The sequence below is a fragment of the Macrobrachium rosenbergii genome, chromosome 57 (genome assembly GCF_040412425.1).
Source record: "Macrobrachium rosenbergii isolate ZJJX-2024 chromosome 57, ASM4041242v1, whole genome shotgun sequence".
NCBI classification, from domain to species: Eukaryota; Metazoa; Arthropoda; class Malacostraca; order Decapoda; family Palaemonidae; genus Macrobrachium; species Macrobrachium rosenbergii.
The window spans coordinates 16656306-16672894 of NC_089797.1; the positions used below are offsets into that span (position 1 = coordinate 16656306).

General features: G+C 37.6%; 1 long non-coding RNA gene across 1 annotated transcript; it reads right to left on the reverse strand.

Annotated features, from left to right (window-relative positions):
• Window positions 1–1562: 1562 nt before the first annotated feature.
• LOC136837048 (uncharacterized) lies at window positions 1563–16246 on the reverse strand. Its single transcript, XR_010852563.1, has 2 exons — window positions 15809–16246; window positions 1563–3860 (listed from the first exon to the last, which is right to left on the reverse strand). It is a non-coding gene; the product is annotated as an uncharacterized lncRNA (long non-coding RNA).
• Window positions 16247–16589: the final 343 nt, after the last annotated feature.

Here is a 16589-nt window from a genome sequence, read left to right on the forward strand (position 1 = left end):
TGTTGTCAATCTGTTTGTGATATGTATGCGATAATTTGACGACGTGTGTTCGTGATATGTTTTACTGTAGTGTGCAAGACTCAAGACTCTTGACCTTGGATCCTTCAAAGCAGGGATTCCCAACCTGGTGCTCGCGAGCACCTCTGTGCTCTCTGATGCTCTGACGGTGCTCTTTCGGAGTTGTTAAAATCGTGCTCGCGAGCCCCAATTCTTCATAGGCCTAACTGCCGAATTTAAAATACTCTTCCGCCTCTTTTGTTTATATATATAACACTGCTTGCGAGTTGCTTTGGCAAACACTGATGAGACAAATATAGAACAGCTAGCCAAAGCAGCTCAGCATCAGGGTTCTCACTGAATCCACGAACTACAGTAGCGGAGAGGTGGACTTGTTTTATTATTTTTTTCTAATGTCCAGGATTTTGAATAATTAGCTTGTGTATCAGTATTCAGGAAATAATGCTTCATATGAATTCTACTTGTTCTCTTTTTGTTTTCTTTGTGGTTTACCACGTATATCATAACATGATTAACGTAATGAGGAATATAACTGATGATAAGCAAACGTATGTTTTAGTTTGTTATTGAACAATAAATTTCATTTAGTTAAATTTATAGATATCAATATAATCTGACTTGAGAGGTAAACATATTACCTGTGAATCATACAGTGCCGCTAAAGTACTATAATATCTATGACAGTTATGTAAAATATGCCTGACTGGTGAATGTCAGTAAATTTGAATAAACATCCAAAGAGTAAAATTAATTTTGAATCTTCAATGCAAGCAATTTAACATTTTGTTGCCTTTAGATAAACGAAGACTAAGTCTTTCACTTACTAACTGGACTGCTTCTTAATTCCCAAACTATAAAATTATCGTGGTGCTCTCACAGTTATCCAGAAAACAGGCGGGTGCTCATCAGCTGAAAAAGGTTGAGAACCCTGCTCTTGAGTCTAGCGAATCCAAGGTCTAGCCATTTGTTGTTGTAGTGTGTGACGTCACGTCTGCCTCGTATTCTACGCTTAGCGATTCATTAATATTTGGCCCCGTAGGGTGATAGTGCCGTCAGTGCACCTCACGGGGTGCACTGTAGGCACTACCAAAAGTTCCTTGCAGCGACCCTTCGGCCCCTAGCTGCAACCCCTTTCATTCCTTTTACTGTACCTCAGTTGATATTCCCTTTCTTCCATCTTCCTGTCCCTCCTCTCCTAACGAATATTTCATAGTGCAACTGCGGGGTTTTCCTCCTGTTACACCTTTGTAAACTTTTAATCTCAATTTTCCTTTCAGCGCTGAATGACTTCGTAGGTCCCAGCAGTTGGCCTTTGGCCTAAACTCCATATGCCATTCCATTATTATATGGGGTTTAGTTTTACTATTGTACTTTACTATCAAATACTGTGCAGCAGCAAATCATTTTATTTACTGACTAAACTTATGTATCAGACAACGACAAAAAGCTACAAATCATTTACTAATTTGCAACGTCAAAGGAGAAAAATGTATATCGGCCAACAAATAAAATTATGCAAACAATAAAAAGGATAAATGAAACACTTATTACACACCTTTAAGATTATTTTTATTGCAAACGGATATACATCTATGCCCTTTTATACAAAACACTTTCTAATTTACTGATAAATTTCTATAAACAATAAGACGGAAAAAGTCAAACTTTTATTACATACTTTTAAGGTTAATTCATAAAAAATTATAATCCTCTAGGTCTTTCTATGCAATTACATTGCATTAGTTTATTGGTACAAAATCAGTAGGAAACGAAAACAACTTTGCAATGATCGATGTTAATATTCCTATAACCTTTGGGGACATTTAAAAAGTTCCTCATCACTTTCAATCACTCTTAGTCGACACTTGCAAAACATCCATATGCAGCACAGACACTGGGTATTTTTATAGTCACCCAGGAAATCTAAACTGATACTTAACCTACGACGACAGATATATAAAAATAAAAAAGTAACGCTGAGGTATTTCTTGCTGATCTCTGCACCGCTCGTGTTTGTAAACAAAAGGTCTGAAAGTTTATTCTTGCTGACTTAGGTCGAGGTCGAAGGTGTTTGAATTCGGCCTCGGTCTAGGTACCAGCAAAGTATATTGAAGCCTCCCTCCTTCTGTATACCTTGGGTACCAGCTTAGACCAAGGCACGACCTATAAACCGTGGACCAAGGTTGCCCAGACCTTGACAGTGTGACGAACACCTGGCGGTGTGTGAAACTGAGCTCAGCAAACCTAAGACCTTATTTATCGACTAGCATTGAACCGAGACATTTCAAATGTAAGATGAAGATTAGCCTTTCCTATGACTCCCAGCCATTTTTTTTCCAGCACTGAACAAAAATTAAAAAAAAAACATTAATTAATGCCACCAGAAAGCTAATTATGCACCGGGAGATAATGTTAAAATTGCTGAGGGCTTAAAATCTATTTTTACCTTTCTCAAAATGTTAACCTCTCGTCTGTGCGTTAGCTACATCGTGGAATAGTCATTTTCTAGTTGATATTGCTAGAACGGGGTTTGGCTCACCAAGTACCATCACAACCTTCCTTATATCTTCGAGTATCAACATTCACAACACTATTGTCAAAAGAATATTTAGTCGTCATGGCGCCTCATCAAAGGCATGAAAGTAAAACAAAGAAATGTTGAACTAAGTGAATTCCAGAAATACTTTAATTGTTCGAAGCGTTCCAAGTTTTTTACTTATCTTGAGCATTCTTAACATTCTAATCAAATTTACTGATGACATTGTCTTATCGACTTTTTTTTGTGGTTCAAAATAATGCTCTTCATTTATTGTTGAGTATATAAAATCATAACATTTTTGTGGCTCAAAATAATGCTCTTCATTTATTGTTGAGTATATAAAATCTTAACATTTTTGTGGTTCAAAATAATGCTCTTCATTTATTGTTGAGTATATAAAATCTTAACATTTTTGTGGTTCAAAATAAAGCTCTTCATTTATTGTTGAGTATATAAAATCTTAACATTTTTGTGGCTCAAAATAATGCTCTTCATTTATTGTTGAGTATATAAAATCTTAAAATTTTTGTGGTTCAAAATAATGCTCTTCATTTATTGTTGAGTATATAAAATCTTAACATTTTTGTGGTTCAAAATAAAGCTCTTCATTTATTGTTGAGTATATAAAATCTTAACATTTTTGTGGTTCAAAATAAAGCTTTTCATTTATTGTTGAGTATATAAAATCATAACATTTTTGTGGTTCAAAATAATGCTCTTCATTTATTGTTGAGTATATAAAATCATAACATTTTTGTGGTTCAAAATAATGCTCTTCATTTATTGTTGAGTACGTAAAATCATAACAAATTGTTAATTTCTTTTTAAAGTGACATTCAGCCAGCAACTAATTTTGAGGGAATTGGTTCCCCGCATAAAAAACTTCAGTTGGCATACCACTAAGTGCAGCCTGCAGAAGCTCCTTGAGTATTTGGTTATCTTGTCGTGCATCTGCAAGGGACTGTGTTTCCGTTGCGAGTTTTTCTTTTGTTTGTTTTAATTCTAGCTCCAGATGTGCTATATTCTCTTCCTTCTTGACGCGATTATTTCTTGCTTTGATGGCCGCCTTCCTTTTCTTCTCCTTCACTGGATCGCTAAAGGGCTCTGTCCTTTCCCACAGGCATTTTTTCCGTCGACGGACTGAAGCGTGACCTGGCTGACGATGCATCTTCCGGGGTCACTCCTAGTTCCTGGTTGCCAGTCTCGGAGGTATCAGCCGAAGGTATTAGTACAGATGCCGTAGATTCTGCATTGCCTCCAGAACTGCTGACCAATGGCTGATTTCCTGGGACTTGTGGGGTTACTGCGAGAGATAAATTGAAAGATGAGTAATTGACACTAATAGGTATAGTGATCAAACTTTTCTCTGAGAGGCATTAAAAAAGAGAACCTCCTAAATGGCAAGCTAGAAAAAGTAAACGATGAAATTTGTCATCCTTTTAAATTATGCGTTTTTAAAGTGTCATTGGGTTTTAACTTTAGTCTTGAGTAAATATGAGGACTTGAGAAAAATTTCTATGCTTCATTGTCATTGCCAAAAACTTACGATTAATTTTTTAATTCATGGAATTCTCAAAACAAATGAATATCTGCTGATATTAACCATAAACCCGACAGTGCTAGAAATGTGTACTGTAACAAGGTAAATTACTAAGACTGTTCATATGATTAAATAACCACGAGACATTGTCAACCCATCTTTGTTTATTTAACAAAAAGAACACGCTAAATGAAAAGCTCACCAGCAAGCATCAGATTCTACTAAAGATGTTAAGTGATATAAAAAGGACTCTTTGTCTCTGAAATGAAACATTTGCAATCGCCAAAGATACTTCTGTATTTGAATAACCATTTCAAGGGTTTCTGTGGCAAGAAAAAGCCTCGATACATATATACTCATATATATATATATATATATATATATATATATATATATATATATATATATATATATATATATATATATATATATATATATATATATATATATATATATATATGTGTGTGTGTGTGTGTGTGTGTGTGTGTGTACGCAATTCAACTCTATCTTGTACACATACTCTCACTTCCTGGCTGTTAAGGCTATTCCTTTCCAATACTTCTTTCACGATAATCTATTCAGCGTCATTACTTATGGATCTTAAAATCTCCAATTTTTCATCCTCTACGTTTTCCAAATGGCCAACTATTTCGCAACATTTTGGTCTGTCCTTTGACACATGCTCACATTTTCACCAGTTATGTGTTTCTCTACATTTCTCACCCTTCCAGCTCCTCTTTTCAGTTCATACATTCCAACTTTGGCTTTCACAGACTTTCTCAGAGTTTTTCCCAGTCTTTAGCGTGCACCCGGCTACCTTCTTGCTTCGAGTATTCTGCGACTCACATCTCTCAGCCATCATTGTCCAACATATTTGCTTTCAGATACTTAGGCCTATATGATTTTCCTACAGCCATTCTTCCTCCCTTCGTCTTCCTTGTTTTCCTTACCCTCATTTTCCCTTCGCTGTCCAAAACCAACACCGTCTCAGCTGCTAACATCAACCATTCCACATTCCATTAATTATTCATTTTCTTCTCCTGCAATTTTGCATCTGAATCTACAGCTCTTTTTCTAACTTTTTTTGGGTCATTCTCTCTGTCTTGGCTCCATTTTTTTTTTATATCAAAGCGGATAAAATTCCTTCTACGAATTCTAACGCACGCTTCATCGCCCAGCGTTCGACTCTCCGAGCGGCCAATGAAGAATTAGAGGAATTTATTTCTGGTGATAGAAATTAATTCCTCGTCATAATGTGGTTCGGATTCCACAACAAGCTGTAGGTCACGTTGCTAGGTAACCAGTTGGTTCTTAGCCACGTAAAATAAGTCTAATCCTTCGGGCCAGCCCTAGGAGAACTGTTAACCAGCTCAGTGGTCTGGTTAAACTAAGATATACCTAACTTTTTTCATCTCCATCTAGAAAACTTTTTGATGCTCTCACTAAATTATTTCTGTATGCATCCCCCACATTGTCTCTAGTGAATCTATCAATAGGTTTTTCTAGGTCATGCATGCCACACTGTGTGTTCTCCCTTATCTCAAATAACTGTTTCATGATGGACTCTTGATGCATACATCCTTTCTTTGTGTAAACCTACATTTTTATCTTTTTTTTATCTGTCCTTCTGTCATCTGTCTCACTTTCTTAATCACAATTCTACCAAACTATCTTCCTGGTTTGCCGACTAATGCTATATCCCTACAATTCTTTATAGTGTCCTTCATCAGCCTTTTGCCCCTGTACAAAGGGACAGTCACTCCTCTCACCCATTCCTTCATAACCTTTCCCTCATTCAGACATACCTCATACACCCAGGTCAACTAACCAGTCACACTTTCACCCTGTGCCAAAGCGTCTCACTCGTGATCCTATCAACTCCTGGTGACTTTTCATTTTCCAACCTCTTAATTGCACTCCCAGTGTCCTCACAGATATTTCCACAAGCTTTCTCAAACCCAAGCTAAGCCTTTACAGTCTTGCAAAATTTACCTTTGCTCCTCTTCTCTATTCCACATTCAACCAATCCTCATGATACTTACTTCATCAAACTAGGACTTCTCCCTCGTTAGATTGCATTTTTTTTTTTTTTTTTATCCCGAGATGCACTGGCCCATCAACACTTTTCGCTGTATTTACTTCTTGTAGAACAACTTCCAGCTCTCCATGAGATTGAAGTTCTTGCTTATCTTCTCCTCAGGTCCCAACCTTTTTAATTAGTGCCTTCTTTTCTCTCTAACCATTCTCCTGGCCTCTTATCCATCCTCCAGTAATCCTGCAAACAGACTTCCCTTCAGTCTTGCAATTGCATCCCAAATAATCTCAGTTTGTGCTTCACCAAAGTCTAATTTGTTTCTGCCACCACAGAATTTTGTTACCAGCTCATCCCACGCTCCTAAAATCATACATGCTCCCTGCTAATTCTATGATCCAATCTTGGAATGTTACATGCACTTTATATTCCCCACTTTACCTCTGTTTTTCATCCACTTTCTCCTTAAATGATATCATCTTCTTACTATCAAACTCCCTTCGACTTAATTAGCCTACCCTTAAAGACACATTTTCACCCATCACTCTCCAACTTCAATTTCCATCTTTTCACCATTTATGTCTATCAACTTATTCTTCAGTCTACCCTGTTGAGGAACACTTAAGGACAAATGAAGACAGTAGTAAGTGACAGGCGAGGTTCATACAATGCTGTATAGAAGAGATGCAGGAACAAAAAGCCCCTAACTGAAACTGTTAAAGACTTTAGTAAAACTTTCAACTCTGTTACGAAGGGAGGTATCGATAGAAGCAATGAAAGAATATAGAGTTCACCCTTAAGTAACAGATGCAATTGCAATTATATATAGAAGTGACAAAACAAATACTAACCTAGGGAAAGAATATACATAGTCTCGGACCCATGCCCAGGATTTTGCATTTTGAGATGATACCCCTGCTATATTTTGTTTGACCCTACAGGCATCTTTGGCAGGTTACTGGACACCTGAAAAGTGATGCTGGACACTTTTGTCGGATTGCGCAAATTCTGTAGACTGCTTTTTATGCAACGTCATTGAATATCTCGGAGCATATTATCTTAGTGTAACTCCTAATTCAAACATGATGTAGCTCTTGAGAGATTATTATCAGAGATATCAGATAACCTCCTAAAAAATTACCATGCTTATTTTGTAAGCCATATATCTAAGAGGTATACAGCAATCTTGTCTGAGTATAGTATGGATAGTGATTTTTCATTTTCATTTAGATCAGGGAGGTTAGTCAAACGTTTGTTAAATCATTTTGGGCCTAGTGCACAAACTGTTAATCTAAAAGGAAGAGGAAACTTAATTTGTCCCTCTAACTTAACCGTTAAAGATATGTGTGAGCAAGTTATTACATTACAGTCAGAATTAGATGAATCATCTGGTGATTATATTGATGTAAGAGAAAGTAATGAATATTGTTATTTCAAATGCTGCATATCATGTTGAAAAAAGTATAAGAAAAGATGTGAAATTATTAGAAAAGGAGAGAGGTCAGAATGAAACAGGAACTCTTGGTATGTCATATGCTAGTGCTTTGTCTCATATTTGTATTGGCATCTACAATTTGACAGCCTGGTTAGTTACCAAAGTTGATGACTTGACTGGCCCTGATGGTCCAGTTCCCCTCCCCTCATCAGATAAAGAAAGAGGGCTGAACATAGCACAAGATATTATGTGGTGCATAAGTAAGCAACCATCACCAAAACACATAGGTATTGCCATACACATCCTAAAACAGACAAGAGGTAAGCACCTTAGTTATAATACAGCTCAGCATTACACCAGTGAAGTTGCCAAGAAAACTAATGAACAGGAAAAGAAGGACTGCTTCTTTATGCCAATCAGTTTGACTTACGGTTACTTCACACAGTATGCTCTAGATAATCTGAACTTCCACTCAGAGGAACAGGATGGAGGAGGTTTAGATGCAACAAGACACAGTATCCACCAATATAATAGGGATGGAGATAGACCGGATAGTCCTCTTACAATATCAGCCAAGAAAACTCGAGATGTGACACTAGAGAATCCAGAGAAGTTAGTCCCAAATGAGAACACACTTACATTGAAGGATAGGAGAGATGCTCGTTCTCTATCTGGTGTGAAGCTCAGTGAAACAGCTAAAGAAAATTGCATTCTATTGGATGCCAAAGTTGTTTGGTATCTGCTCCAGATGTTTCATACAGATCTGATAACAAAAGAAGATGACCTTCCAGTCTCTGTTCAGCCTGGAATAGATTCTATGAACTAGGATCAAGTCAAGAGCAACCACAAACTTTAATATACTATGGTCCAATGTTCCCACAGACACCAACTAGACTAGACATAGTTCAGAGCTCACTAGATTACTTCATATCTGTGAATCTTAAGCTGGGTCAGTCAACTTCTGTGGTTACTTACAACCAGGCTATATATGACATTATCAAAGCACTCGTCAATAAGAATACCATCAAGTACAATATGGTGTAGTAGTAAGAGTAGGAGGATTTCATGTAGCACAGAACTTTCTGGGTACTATAGGCTTCTTCATAAAGGAGAGTGGAATAGAAGACCTACTTGTATTGTCTAATGTATGAGGAAGAGGCATGACTAATAAAATAATTGTTTTCCATGCTGATGTGGGACTCATCTGAGAAGTGGATATCCTCTAGATATGAATGTGGGGGAGAAACTTTCTAATCTGCCATCACTCCAGTCAAGGCCAAGATTCTACAATAGAAACGAAAATATGGAGTGTAATTGCTGAACTATCCTGTGTTGAATCTTTGGAATGATTTCCAGAAAACTCTGGGAACAACGGCCCAACTATGAGTTATGTATATTGAGATGGTGCTGATTCTCAAACACTACATCACTGTAGAGAGGAGTGGATATTGGGAAGGACACTTAAGAGACACTGAGAACATGTTACCCTATACAGTATCACCTGGTCACACTAAATATATGTCCTGCCTAGAAATCTATCTGGATGAAATGAACAAACTACCAGAGCATTTCCCAGAATTACATAAAGAATTCAAGTCAGGGCATCTCACAGTACATAAAACTAAAAGAATGTTCAATGGAGTTTGGACTGACTTAGCACTGTAGCAGACCTATTATAAAAAGGCAAGACAACACTGTTCAAACGACTAACAGAGGGTAAATGCTCTTGTGAGAAGTTTATCAAGACGTTGCAATTCATGACTGCTGTGTCAGAAAAGGTAAAAATAATGGCACATATTGATGCTGCACAGTCTGATCACCATGAGAAGGTAAGCAAGAATGATCTAGATGTGGTATTAGCAATAAAAGGAAAGGCGTTGGTTGTTCTCATCAATCCGTTTCAATCTAACCCACAGACAGATAACCAACTTGCCAATATAGGAACAGGTGAAACCTTATCCTCCACAGACCTTATCAGGGCAAAGCAAATTGGTTTGGGAGCAATAGCAGCTTGCAAGTCAGATGACACTTGAAAAATCAAAACCCCTAAGATAACAACATTTGGTAGCAAAAAGAAAGGTGCAAGGAAGAATACTGATTGTATGAGACACTTACTGAAAGAGGGAAGCGCTGTTACAAGAGTCCTCTGCTTAACACAGCAACTTAGTGATGAGGAAAGAATAAGAACATTTAGCTATGAGTGGATAAACTATCCCCCATCCTTATTCCAACCAGATACTAAAATCCCTGGGCGATATGAGATGAGAAAGGGGACAAAACCCCAATTCTTCAAGACACTTCAAAAAGAGGCGAGGAGTGTTTCATTTGATGAACTACCAAACTCGCCACTGGATACCTCGTACATCATAGATGCCATGGCATTCATTCAGAGATTTCAGACAGTAGGCATAGACATTTGGCCCGTTACAAAGTATATATCTTGAGAAAATCTTGGAAATGAAACCAACAGGATGTTCTGTTGTTCACTTTGTAGGAGATCGCTATGACATGGGTACAGCTAGTCTGAAGGCAAACGAACGACACAGAAGAGATAAAGAAGGGAAGTCACGAGTATATCTACCAACAGGCAATGCTTGCATCCCTACATGGAATGATTTCCTCGGAAATCCTAAAAACAAAGAGAATCTTCTAAGATACCTAGCTTTATCCTGGTCAAACAGGTTTAAAAGATTACCAGAGAGATTCACGCTTTTTGTAACAGCAGATACTGAAGCAGTCTGCATTACGAAAATAGGAGTCTCTAGAATAGGAGAACTGACTTGCCCATTGCATGAGGAGGCAGATACAAGAATCTATGCTCATATCGCTGTCTGCAACAAGCCTCGCGTAACTATACAAGCTACAGACAGATATCATCATGCTCTCCATGTATTATTTGCCCTGCTTTGACCGTGCTGAAGAAATGTGGATTGAGAAGACAAATGAGTTCATGAAACAGTTAATAAGTTGGCAAGAAGAGTTGATCACAGTCCCCTATATCTAACAAACATATTACAGTGTCTGTATGTGCTACTAGGGTGTGACTCTGTGCGTTACCCATATAAAATAGGCAAGAAGAAGGCAGCCAAGTTGGCAATAGAGTTTCTCGACAAGCATCCTCTGTTATCGTGCTTCGATTGTACTGACCACATTACTGATGATCTTGTTTCAGAGGCTAGAGATTATTTTTGTGCCATATATGGAAGACCAGGGTTTCCCTCCTTGAACAGGTTGTGAGCTCACCTATTTGCTTCAAGTAAACAGGACCTTCGATCATTACCACCAACTGAAGATGCTTTTCGACTTCATGTCCTATGAAGCCTGTGTCAAGTTAACTTATACAAGCAAGCCTTCGGTCAAATCCAATATTTCTTAGTCCTGAAGACTATGGGAGGCACTTAGATGATGGAATGCTGTTACTAACAATGATCACAAAAGCACCAAAACCAAAGTCAGCCAAACTTGTCTTTTCTAAATGCAAAAAAGAACCAAGATGCAAGAGTTATCCCTACTGTAAAGCAACAATACCATGCACCATTGCCTGCTCCTATGGTGGTGACCTTGAGAAATGTTACAGACTGTCAGTTATGTCATCTATGTCTAACATCTGTGCATAAATGTCTAAGGCTGTGTTTGTATGCCCCATTGATTTTTTACTTTTTCTTGTTTCCTGGGGACATGGGGACATCAAAGGTGCGCGTGACTTGTGACCTGCCATGTGGGCTGTCATCCAGCAGCTACCGAGCTCCTCACAAAGAGTACCACCAAACAAACCCATCAAACCCGAATCTGATATTTTTACCATTTTCTCAGTATAAAGATATTCAGTAAACATTAAAATATATATACTGATGAATGTTTGAATTTTATGTATGTTAGGTTTACTTCGATATGCATTTTGAGCATGGATATTGGAGAATATTGTCTTAAGAATTTTAGTTTTAGTGAGAATATTACTGGGATGACCATGAAAACATTTTGTAAAAGTTGTCTTGACATACTTTAGAGTCATTTTAAGTGGCTATATTGATTGCAGTATTGTTAGAAGCATCATAGAGTCATTTGATTTGAGTAAAACTTGAATATCGCTAAATTTCCTCTTTAAGGTGACCTTTTGACCTCCTGTGGCGCCATCTGTCAACTAATCAGCATGTAATGCATATCGTTCTAGAGGGGAGTATATAAGCTTTCAAATGGTGGGTCATTTGACAAAATTGAGTTTTTGAGTCAGGAGTTTACACCAAGATAGTATGCTCTGAGATATTCAATGACGATGCAGAAAAAGCTGTCTACAGAATTTGCGCAATCCGACAAAAGTATTCAGCATCACTTTTCAGGTGTCCAATAACCTACCAAAGATGCCTGTAGGGTCAACAAAATATAGCAGGGGCATCATTTCGAAACCCTTATTTTACACACTCATGAGGTCTGGGTCCCAGACTAACAGAGCAAGAAATGGAAGCTACAAATATGTTAAGCTGTAACATATTTGATAATAAAAAAGATTAGTAGGGAAATGGAAAGGATAAAAAAAATTAAAAATAGGAACTTGATTCTCTCTGAGACAGAAAGCATCTATAGAGGATGAAAAGCATGACAGACACCTATTATCAGACACAGGGAGCAAGTGTGGATCAGAAACAAAGAAAACAAGTAAAAAATGCGCCGAAGTTTCTTCGGCGCAATGGAGTTTTCTGTTCATCGTGTAATTACACTTGATAGTCAAAGTAATATATTAAAGAAAAGGTAATGCTTGAAAAGGATCAGTAATTAGCAAAACTAACATCCTCAGTGACAAACAGAAGCTGCAACAAGGTACTGGCCCGGAAAGCACTTTGTAAATAAATCCTGCTCATTCTTTGTGGTGCCAATGTAATAAATCTGAGAGAATCGGAAATTGAAAAGTTGTCACTCTTAGGGGAAAGATAAGAGCATCTTCTATGGAGACAGTAGTAGTAGATGGGATGACATAGTACATACACAGTATCCTAAAAGAAAAAGTAGTAATACTGAAAAAAGATAATTAGTGACATACAAGAAAAAGAAAGGAAATGGAAGAAACCTATAATATAGTATAAAATAATGCAAGAGGTAAAACTGAATAGAAGACAAATAAAAGAAATGACAAAGATGGAAATAAAACGAAAAAAACTAGACGGCTGGATAATGATAAGTGAAAAGAAAGGTTAAAAAGTATAAAGTGAGTATATAAATATACAAGAAATGGAAAGGAGAAATTAAAGAAACACACACAACAACGCGTTAGTACTTTTCGTTTCAGGGCAAGAACTAATATACTATACGCTAAAACTGAATATCATGAAAAGACATCTGGGAAGGAGTGTTAACTGCAATCTTTGTGAGAATTTAGAAAACTCAAACCATTTTTTTTTTTTGCCATTTTGCCAGGAATACAGAAAAAGAAGTGAAGTAGTTGAACTAAATTAACCACATGAAGAGGACACAAATGAAATAGATGGAAAGTTCTTATTCAGTGAAAGTAATATTGAAAAGACAAAGGGAGATCTTGTACCATAAGTGAACAACAGAAAGAAGAAAATAAACGAAATAACTATTAAAAACTACGAAAACACCACACGAGCAACTGAGGCGCCGTTGCAAAGGAAATGCATCGACCTTGAACCTGAACTTATGGATAAAACTTTGCTTGTATCTATTTATTTGAACTCTTGGCCTTCCCATTGAAAGGGCAGTATACTTACCCATGCAATTTCGCACCCATAAGCACATTCACGCGTGGATGATACCGGTGGTAAACTCGCTCAAAAAAGTATTGCAACACTAGCCTAATAAAGTACTTTGGCAACTTTATACCAAGAGCATGATGTCTACTCACAACCCCTGTTTCAATCGGATTTCTCGTTTTACTCTGAAATTGCAGCAATAGGTTTCTTTATTAAAGATGTTACTACAGTACACTTCCAAGAATACAAGCATTTGTAACTATTACTATTTATTACAAGTGACAGTTGTAAACATAGTCTATGAAAGTACTATGTTACCTTTGTAAGATTACAATTGTGACTAACGTTAAATGTTATTTCCATAATGTTATGAGTAAAATGTTTCATGAATGGTGCTACAGTGAATTAGTTATGCCTTGTACTGGATAATTAAGTCAAACAAACACTTGATACAGAATAATTATGTATTTTCAGCAGTGTAAAAGAAAGAAAACTACCTACAGTAGGTCTATGGTAAATAACAACTCGGCGAACAAATCTCTCTCTCTCTCTCTCTCTCTCTCTCTCTCTCTCTCTCTCTCTCAGTATTTTGTTGTGGATGGCTTGTGCATCAAATGGAAGCTTATGATCTTGAACGCAACGTTCGTTGTTTGGGAGTTTAAGCGAGCCACATCAAAGATCTTTGATACTGAAGAACAGCAGCGTTACACACTTACATGCAACGCATTACATTTCCCTTCTCTCTCTTGTCGTGATCATCTACTGTAAATACATTTGTTTTGTTGATGCTATGCTTACAAGCAATAACACTAATCGAAGTGCCAGCCTTATGGCCAGGTAGTGATCGAAGGCCATAGAGAAGGGGACAGGGGCGCTCTGCGTTCGTCTGTTTTCCATTTGGCTGTTATCACGCTTAGATTTTGTTAGCTACTTCAAGATAATTTTTCGAAATGTTCCGTACATCTCTCTTGATATGAATTTTTTCCTGCTAGTCTTTTGTATAACACTGTCTATGACTACTAATGATAGTCTAATATGAAACGCATTTTCAACTATATAAAATAAAAATACTTCATAGTTAGGTGAACGAAAACTTCTGAAAGATTGTTACAGAATACATTTAAGCGTACGTACGAAGTGAGCACATTGCATCATCTAAGCGCCGCTGAGTAATCAACAAAGCGGTACGCAAAAACAATGTACCTAGTACGTATTAAAGTAGGAGGGTGTGGTTAGGATTTAAGATGTTTCAAAAGATGGAGAAGTTTTTACACGTTAATACATGAACGGTTACTAAACCAGAAATAATGAATATGTTCCAAAGCTTATGAACATCTTGAAAACTTCTGGAGCGAAGTTACCATACAATTCATGAAGTTTACTGATGATTTTCCAGAGTCTATATTTATGGCTAAACTGGCCTAGTCGAATAAAACTAACTCAATCCCTAGGTTAGGCCTCTACAGTCAGTATAGCTTTGTTTATGACTAACAAAATGAAATAAAATCAAGCTTTTACAGCGTTTGGCCCAATGAACTTCTGGCTAAAACGAACGAACCCTTTGATGTTCGAACTATGAATTTCTCCCTCCAGCGGAGAAATGTATCTCATATAAAAAGTCACTGAATCTATTAGTAGGGTATTAAAATAATTTTTAATCCATTCACGGCTTTACTTTCAAACCCATCTCACAACGGTTACGGTACTAAATGACCTAACGGTTTCAGGGCCAGGTCGTCAGACCAAACTTGCATCAACCACAATAATGTTCCTCTAACAGTCTAACTCAGCGTTAGTGGATGCTGTTGGAAGCGTTCTGTATAAACCTTTACCACCATCTTAATCCATCAAGTTTGTTCGTTACGGAACTTTTTTTCTTTTTTCTTGTTCCAGGTTTGTGTCCTGTAATTAATATTTGCATACGCAAATTATTTTTATGATCTTCAACTGCTGACTCGCTGGCTCCCCACCCCCAAAACAAACGAACAAAAAAATTCTACTTTTGATTTCAGTAGCCCGTGGAAATTGCAACAGGGTCTGGTAAGGAGAAAAGTTTTCCCCTTCAAAATAAATAGGAGATATAAAGCGTACTTCTGAATATTGCCTTGTTAAAAGGATTATAACTTTTTTCCCGTGATCTTGAACATAAGCAATCCTCAACACTAGTAACAGTAACACCAACTAAAGACACGACAGACCTTTCATTCTTAAGAAGACTCCATGACATTCAATCAACCCAAATATCACCCAGCCACATGTACAACCCTACTACAGCCACCCTTACAAGAGTGATCATCTTATGTCCTTTACTAACCCTTATTGTCGTAGTCAAACTAAGATCAACCTTTTCCGGGCCTCTTCAAACATCCTAATGACAGCACCTATATGAAAATCACACCTCCTCTAAAATCGCTAACGGAGCCCCAGTAGACCTGCCCATCCTAGCCAATGTTTCTAACTCGCAGGAAAACTGAAACGTTTTTGCATCTATACATCCACTTTTCAATAGAAAAAAAATACATAGCATGGCAAAAAGTACCTGGACATAGTTGTAAGCTGTTCCCAAGATACAGAAGTTGAACTGGGTTTGAGAGGACTCTAAGCTCGACATAAGGTTGCTTCTGCTGTGTGACTACGTTCGCATTATGCAGAAGTACTGTCTTCTCAAGCCGCTGAGGATCAGTGAGACACATATTTCTTCCACTGGGAGCGCTTTCCTCGTTGACTTCACGAGGAGAAAATGAACTGTAAAAAGGTTCATTTTCGTCACTGCCAACTTGTGGTAGTATCGGATCGCTCATGATGACTATGTTCTATGGCTCTGTGCCTTTCCGAATGGATTGTTCCAAGTTTTTGGTCGTAAAATATTAACTGGCTTGTGGGGTTCTTTTCACTATAACCGCAACCGTTGAACTTAACAGACCGTAATCGTCGTAATGACGGAGTCACGGACCCGCTGGGCCTGCCACCGCAGGCTCGCTGACAGTGTTGCCAACTTAGGAAAAAGTAGCTAGATTTGGCGAATTTCCAACCCATTTAGCGAATTTTCTAAGGCTATTGCGACTAGCGGATTTTGGGGGGGGGGATTTTTTGTTCCATCTGGAGAATATTTGAGCGAATTTCAGATCAAAGTGTAATTAATTTGAAATATATTATTAACTGAAAATTCATTTACCGGTAAATTAAAAATTTATTCGCTGAAAAAATAGGCACAGTAATCTTAATTCACTCGTCTGACTCCTGGCCGCCCAACGGCATCGGTAATATTTCGGTATCCCAGGCAATAAATTACCCCTCCCACTCCCCAATGCCATCCATGC